The sequence below is a fragment of the Limulus polyphemus genome, unplaced genomic scaffold, assembly GCF_000517525.1.
Source record: "Limulus polyphemus unplaced genomic scaffold, Limulus_polyphemus-2.1.2 Scaffold287, whole genome shotgun sequence".
Lineage (NCBI taxonomy): Eukaryota > Metazoa > Arthropoda > Merostomata > Xiphosura > Limulidae > Limulus > Limulus polyphemus.
The window spans coordinates 427,442-435,793 of NW_013665897.1; positions in this window are offsets into that span (position 1 = coordinate 427,442).

The window sequence follows — 8,352 nt, forward strand, 5'->3', positions numbered from 1 at the left end:
TGGATGTATCTCCTTCCCCATGGCCCCAATGAACCTCCTTACCAAGTTTGGTGGAGATCCATCAACAGGGGGCGAAGTAATGGTAAAAAACGCCCATATAAACAGCAAAATGCAAAGCTGAAAATTTGTATGTACCCCCGCATGGACCTAATGAGCCCCCATACCAATTTTGGTGAAGATCCATCCACACCCTGCGAAATAGTTACATGGACATAGAACAGACAGTACTATTATATTTATACAGATTCTCAGAAGAGATTACTTTTAAATAGCAAAGATTATTTCGATATAACCTAAGTAGTTTTGTTTTACTACATCTTAGAAAACCACAATGAATATTATAAATAGATATTCCAAAAAGATGTAAAACAATAAGTGGATTAAAACAAAATTAATAGTGCTTGTGCTGCTATCTACTGTTGGCTTGTCAAAATTAGTATTTTCATGTCCATTTTCAAGTTGTGTATTTCATAACTTGGAAAAGTTTTCTACTAGTTTTAATACAAATAGATCCATTTTGTTAACGTTTTCCGAAACTTCGTTGGAAAATATCTAACATATAACATATCGCTTGCAAATATGATGAGTTTTTCATTGTTGTTTTTCTAACATTGTTTGGGCGTTTGGTTTATATTACATTTAGCATTGTTGAAAAAAAATACAAATGAAATTTGTACTTTGATGTTTTAGGATGTGTAACGCCGTAGCTGGTGGTGTAGAAATTCTTTAGGAAAAGAAAAAAGATGTGATAAATATCTCAATAATATTATAAATATATTCAAATATTTAACTTTGAATATTTTAATGCACATTCCTCCTGTTTTCGGTTCTTACCCAATACATCTTTATGGAATGTTAAAGTGATGTAAAGTTATTCCAATACGTTGACGACATTGATTAGAAAATTATACATATCAATATATGATATATTTATAAAGATGTAAGGTGCTTCAAAATTTTAAGTTATCATTAGCTAATGATCATTTTAAAATTTCTAAGAACTAGACTTCAAACATTAAAATTGTATTATACAATGTATACAGGTATACTCTGTTTCTTGGCTTTGGAGAAAACGTTATGTTTCTGGTACATTAATTGATTAATTAATTTGTTATTTATTAATTATTTCTTAATACTAAAAATAAATTGTTTGTTTGTTTTTAAGTTTCGCGCAAAGCTACACGAGGACTATCTGCGCTAGCCGTCCCTAATTTAGCAGTGTAAGACTAGAGGGAAGGCAGCTAGTCATCACCACCCACCGCCAACTCTTGGGCTACTCTTTTACCAACGAATAGTGGGATTGACCGTTACTTATAACGCCCCCACGACTGAAAGGGCGAGCATATTTGATGGAACGGGGATCTTTCATACAAGTTCATGAATTTAAAATATTTATATAAAGAATACGATAACGTCAGAAGGCTAAGGGGGAAAGTGGTTTCCCATTGGCATGATAAATACTGTCAGAGATATCTATATATACAAGCAGAATTCAATTAAAAATTGAAATATGAAATTTCTAAGCTACCTGTTTCTATAAAACTACCGTATAATAGAAAATGCGTTCTGAATGTTAAAATAAAATTAACATATAAGTTTTATTATGCAATTTACCGGCGCGAAATATTGTTAAACCGGGAAGTCATTTACCGCAATTTCTTTTTCACGTATAAACAAAGAATGACGCCGTTTAGTTTAAAACCACGCGTGCAGCACATCAAGTCACGAGCCCTTGTTTCATACAAAGATATGTAGGTCTAACCACGAATTGCGACCTGCGTAAATGAGCACGCCAATAGCGAAGCGCCTACAACATGCCAATAGTTTGTATATTTGAAGTTAAGCACGAAGTTACACAATGGGCTATCTGTGCTTTGCCAACCACGAGTATCGAAACCCGGTTTCTACTGTTGTAAGTCCGCAGACATTCCGCTGTGACACTGGGTGAATATGCCACTAGTGAAGCGCGTACTATCTGCGCTAGCCGTCCCTAATTTAGCAGTGTAAGACTAGAGGGAAGGCAGCTAGTCATCGCCACCAACCGCCAACTCTTGGGTTACTCTTTTACCAACGAATAGTGGGATTGACCGTCACATTATAACGCCCCCACGGCTGAAAGGGCGAGCATGTTTGGTGTGACGGGGATTCGAACCCGCAACCCTCAGATTGCGAGTCGAGCTCCCTAACCACCTGGCCATGCGACCGTCACATTATAACGCCCCCACGGTTGGAAGGGCGAGCATGTTTGGTGTGACGGGGATTAGAACCCGCAACTCTCAAATTGCGAGTCGAGTGCTCTAACCACCTGGCCATGCCGGGCCACTATGAATAAACACTCATAAAATCATTATGAAGTTTTAAAATATTTTTTCTTTCAATAAGTTTTTTTTTCTATTTGCCTATTTTTTCTCTTCGTTTGATTATTGTGTAATTATGTGTCATTTAAACTGTCCACACAAAAATAGCCACAGACTATTTATTCGTTATTCGTATCCTTTGAGAATAACTTAAAGTTTGCCACAGTGCGTTTACACTTTATAAAGTTTACCAAATGCATAGAAAACGCTCCCCAATGGCACAGCGGCGTGTCTGCGGAATAACAACGCTAGAAACCGGGTTTCTATACCCGTGGTGGGCAGAGCACAGATAGCCCATCGTGTAGCTTTGTGCTTAACTTCAAACAAACAAGCATAGAAAATACCGTAAGTATGAAATATCTGCACGTTTTTATTATACTATATTCATTGCTCTTTCTCTTTTTTAACCTATTTATTTGCTTTATCTTTCACGACCGATGGATGAACAGACAACGAATCTTTCTGGACCAAAAATAAAACTGACTAAAAATTACTATAATCTCATTACTTAAAAATTACTTTAGAAATGACAGTCATTATAGATGTGGTTTAGATGTAACTGGCCATGTAATGTTGTTGATCTCGATTTTGTTGTTTTTTAAACTATAAAACATAAAAACCACCTAGCTCTTTTTCGATTCTATTTCGCGTATTTTATCATAAAACTACTCTACAGAAAAGAAGAATGTTTTATCATCAGGACCTCAGGCAGGATATAGTACACGTAAAAATTCATACCGAAACTGATCAACACTTAGAAGAACAGCAGTACAAAGAGTTGATTAACTACACGCTATTAGAATGTGTCAAAGGCTAAGGTTAGTAGTAAAATTATTATTCATTGCCCATCGTTTGTTATGATTTCTATCACGAATACTAGAAAATGTGCATAGGTCAGAATTACAATAAAGAAAAAGTGTTATAAATAATTTCTAAGTATAAAGAATGACTTGAGATGCTGATCCGGTAAAGATTTGAGGCGCAAAAACTCCATAATCCAAATATAAATCTTAGATTTGTGCTTTTTCACAACAGAATTATTTCAAAAACGATAAATGAAATACGTTCATGGTTGATTTTCAAAAATAAATAAGTAAAAGAGATAACACATATAAGTTATAATATATATATATATTGTTATTTCAACTATTCCTTTATTATATCATGTGAGTCCTGCATTCCAGACAAATATATTACTATGATATTGCAGCAAAAACCTACTTTGAAACCGACGTTCATCAAAATTCCCATAAAAGTCACAATTACCGCTGTACCGTGACAGGTAGGCAAGTGCTGAACTATTCTCGGCAATATCTTCATCAAACTAACGTATATCTGTGTGATTTATTACATCATTAATTGTTAAAACTCTTCGCGGCGTATACTGGGATATTTCCAAGCATAAATTATAGTTCAGTATCTATATATATATATGTATAGTGAGAGACTTCATAAAATGTTCTTTCCTACATATTTTGATTTTTGCCACTTTTAGAATAGGTCCCCGGAGGCTAATGCAAAATTTATATGGCAGGCCTAGATACTCTTTTCTTTCAACCCTAGCCATCACCTGAGATCACAGAAGACAAATTTACCAGAACCATTGACATTCGTCAAAGATGGGATTTGGTCACGAAATCCATTAGGCCTGGCATTGGCCTAATCCCTAGGGCGTGATGGATCGGCATCCGCACTTTTAGCAAAAAGCAGTATGATGAACGCTCGCAGATGTTCGTCGACGAAGCAGAGACCCTGAATGTCTATCATCCTTCACTTGTACCAATCACCGCTGTCACCTCAGGCTAGGGACCATTTGCTGTATCCGTTATAACTATTTTCTAACTAAATTTTATAAATGTTTAGAGGAAAACACCTGCTTTGTTAGTCTATAGTCTGTTATATTGACGTATTAATTTGTCATATATATATATATATATATATATAAGTTTGTGTGTGTATGTATATAATTGTATTTATCAGTCTAGTTTATAAACTTCATGAAACATCCGGTTGCTGTGTTTTATAGAGTGGTGTTTTATAACACTCTTTAGCTTCAATATCTATATATTTTTTGCTTTAACCTAGATTTACTTGCTTTTAGTTTTTAATAAATTATTCCAAGTTGATCTACTGTTGTTCTTAGCGTAAATGACCACCATTTATATGGAAAACATTTTAATAAATCATAAATGATAGTTTAAAATCTAAATCATTACAAGTGAGTGATTTTCTTTGACAATATTATTCTTAGTTTAATTTTTATCCTAATTTGCATGTATTGAAGTAGAAACATATAATAAGCAATAAAATGTTTTACATGGTTCATTGTGTAAAAAAAATCCTAATATTACCTTGTAATGTATTCAGATTTGAGAACCATTATAAATTCAAATCATTTCAAAACATAATCAGATACTTTTGCCCCGACGAATAACAAACATTCAACAGATTTACGTACTTAAAACTGAAATGTTAAATATTTCATTATATATATATATACTTTCCTTTATTTTCATAACACTATGTACTTCCGTACTACAAACATAATAATTTTACCCCTACTATTATTGTCCCTCCCCCCGGTGGCCCAGCAATGTATCTGAGAGCTTATAATGTTAAAAATTGGGTTTCAGTACATGCATTGACCAGAAAAAAATATACCATTGTGTAGCTGTGTGCTTACAAAAAAAAAATATTTTGTTTGTTTCATTGTTGAATTTCACCAAAGCTACTCGAGGAATATTTGCACTAGCCGTCCCTAATTTAGAAGTGATAGATTAGAGGGAAGCCATCCACTTAACAACAACACCGCTAAATCTTGTGCTACTCTAATTGGATAGTGGAATTAAGCGTCACATTACAAAGTTCCAAGGCTGAAAGGACAAGTATGTTTGATGAAGGGATTCGAACATGCGACTTGCAGATTGGGAATCGAGTGCCTAAGCGAACTTGTTGTTATTTTAAAATGTTTGCACAAAATAAGAAAGTAACATCACACTGAAATTGTAAGTACATATATGGTAAGAATACTGAAATGGTTTGATGTAGACTTGCAATAAGTTATCAAAATACAGTTGGTTTTATTACCATAGTTCTGATATTCCAGGTACCATTTTGTGTATTAGGGGAGAGGTACATAAAACAATATTATTTTTACTTACATTTAAAGCTCATGATACGACAAAGAATTGCATATCTTATGATAATCTAAAATATAAATCGTGTACAGAAATAGAAAATTCCAAAGGCTTATATAATTTACAGAAATTGTCTTTGTTCTCCGGAATAATACGAGCTTTTGTATTACAGAGGGTTAATATAGTGTCATGGCGCTGTAGTATACAGACATACTAGCTGTGTTTTCTCCTTTATTTCACTTTGAAGTTAGATATAAAAATTCCAAATGTACATGCACAGAAATGTTTGTAGGTTTAACAGAGAACGTTTGTCAATAAAGTGGCTAAGTTTGTTTCTCCGTAGTTACCTTCTGTTCTTGTCCATTCGCCAATGGTATCATGTGTGTCTGCTCATGTGAAATATTTCTGTAAAGTTGAAGATATTTGGTGATAGTAGAGAGTGGCTCAGGGTATAACTTGTAGATACAGCCTTCTTTATTTTTTCGATGGAAATAAAGTTTACAGACTTACAATTTCAATCCTAACTTTCCTATTTAAGATCCAGTCCTTAATTCCTTTGACTATTTTGTCTGCTCAAATAGCCAGCTGTTGGTTATATTCAGTGCTGTTAACCATCTGTGTCTTACCCTACCACCACAGAAGAAGAAAACTATTTAGAATCCTTTCTCTTTAGAAACTTGGGTGATCTGGAAAGCTTCTTTGGCACTCCAAAGACTGTGGAGCCAGGAAATTCAAACAATTACTCATTGATTCATCAGACGTAAAACCTCTGGTCAAAGTCGTAAATGGAGTTGCACTGATATCTCTGGAGGTACCACCACCACAGCTGACTACTGATCAATTTGCCACTGCCAAAGTATCAGAAAGTGTGCCTACCGTGACCCAAGCACATGTAACTCTGGAGAGTACATCATTCCTGCAGCAAAACTTAACACCCTAGTTAATGCCAACACATATCAATAAGAAACCAGCAGAGCAATCGAGATACCAACTCCAGACTGTAAAGCATCACATCCCAGGATGTACCATCATTAAACAAAATCAATGCCAAATGTATACTCATCTTCAAAAAGACCTTCATATTGAAGTCTGGCAGAAGTCTTTTAAACATCAGGAGGGTCAACAAACATCAGAACAAGGAGATGCGTTGTCATCTGTGTGACTATTTACTTAAGATTTGTTTTCAAAACTGTTTTTGTTTTTCAGAGTTCTTTGTTTGAATACACAAATTTGTTCAAGGAACGACTTAATTTTCTCTGTTTTGGAAACGGTTAATATGTGAGTTTGCTAATTGGCAATTAATCAACCTTCTTATAGAAAGATACAACTTTGTATAAGGGTATAGGGCAATTCACCGTGAAGCTTAACTCTCATTGGACAAACGAAATGCACCTCACATTCAAGCAAACTTTATTTTATATTTTGTTTTAGTGTTTAAGGCTATGTTTGCTTCTGTAAGAGAGGATATTATTAAATATTTTTTGAGAGTTTTCGAGTGTTCTAGATTTTGTAATATAATATTTTTAACTTGGCTTTTAAACTTTCTTTTATCTTCCTTTCCTTTTAACATGGAGGATCTTTTGTGAATACTTTTGTGTTATTTTAAACTTAACTTTCATATAATGAAGTGACTTGTTTTCTGTTTTGTTTTTCAGAATTGTGTTTAAATGTGTAGTTTAGCCAAAGTTTGAAGTGCAGCTTAAACCATGATTTTTGTTTCGTTTAAACGTAACATTTGTAGCTGTGTTTTAATCTTCAATAGGCATTATTTTTCACTTCAAATATATGGTTTACTTTAACTTATAGGGGATAAACTGCACTGATAAGGGCTTTTTTCAATAAAGTCTTCATTTGATTTTGTCAGTTCGACACGCACCACTAAACACTTACTCTTATTCAACTTTAATTTTTTGTATTGTAATTATGTGTTTTTGTAAATAAACATTTGTGAACTTGTGATGAAACGAATCGGTGTTCAGTCTTTCTTTTAGGCAATTTCAGTTGTAGGTCGAGAGAGCGTTATATCCATAGTCTGGACTTCTCCAGTTAGTGGGCCTAACTGTTTGCCTTGTGGGAAAACCGTTTTACCAAGAATACCAAAACATCAAGAGTGTCGACAACTAACAGGATCAATATAGGGCATCGACATCCATTGTGGCTAACCCACCACCACCTAAGTGGTTCCCGCAGTCAGCTTCAGCAGCAGCCAAAGTCAGAGCTCCCACCAATTCCAATGACAGTCATTACCGACCACCTATGCTTCAGCAGATACCAATCCTGAAATAACACTGCTAGATCCAAGTTGCCTAATCGACAGAGTCTTAGGCACTTTAGAATAAATAGAATAATTGGTTGTTGAAGTACAATGAACCGTCATTGCAGCTGGAAGAAGAGATGCAATGATTCCGAGTTAAACTAGTCCAAACGCACAAAGTCCTAAGGAGAACCAGGAAATCATTCTGCAAAGAACCATGGGCAACTAAATGTTGACTTCCACACCAAAGTAATTGTTTCCAAAGCTTTAGGAGGGGTGAAGAGCTACAATTTTTTTGTAAATAATATATACGTACAGCATAATTTTTTAATATAATTTTAAGCCTGATATTTTTCTTGTGGTAGATTTTTTATTTATCTATTATTTTGTGTATTATATATATATTGTATGTGATTTTTAATGTAATGTAATCTGGTATTCTCAGGTAAATCCGTTTTCCCGACAAGTGTCAGACACGAAAAAGTGTCTGCAAAATAACAGCAGATTCGATCAAGGGGAGAGGGGTATTCGTGTAGTTAGTAACTTGATTTGTTTTTTGGAGTTAGGAACAAATATTTAGATTGGATACATTAGAAACTTATTC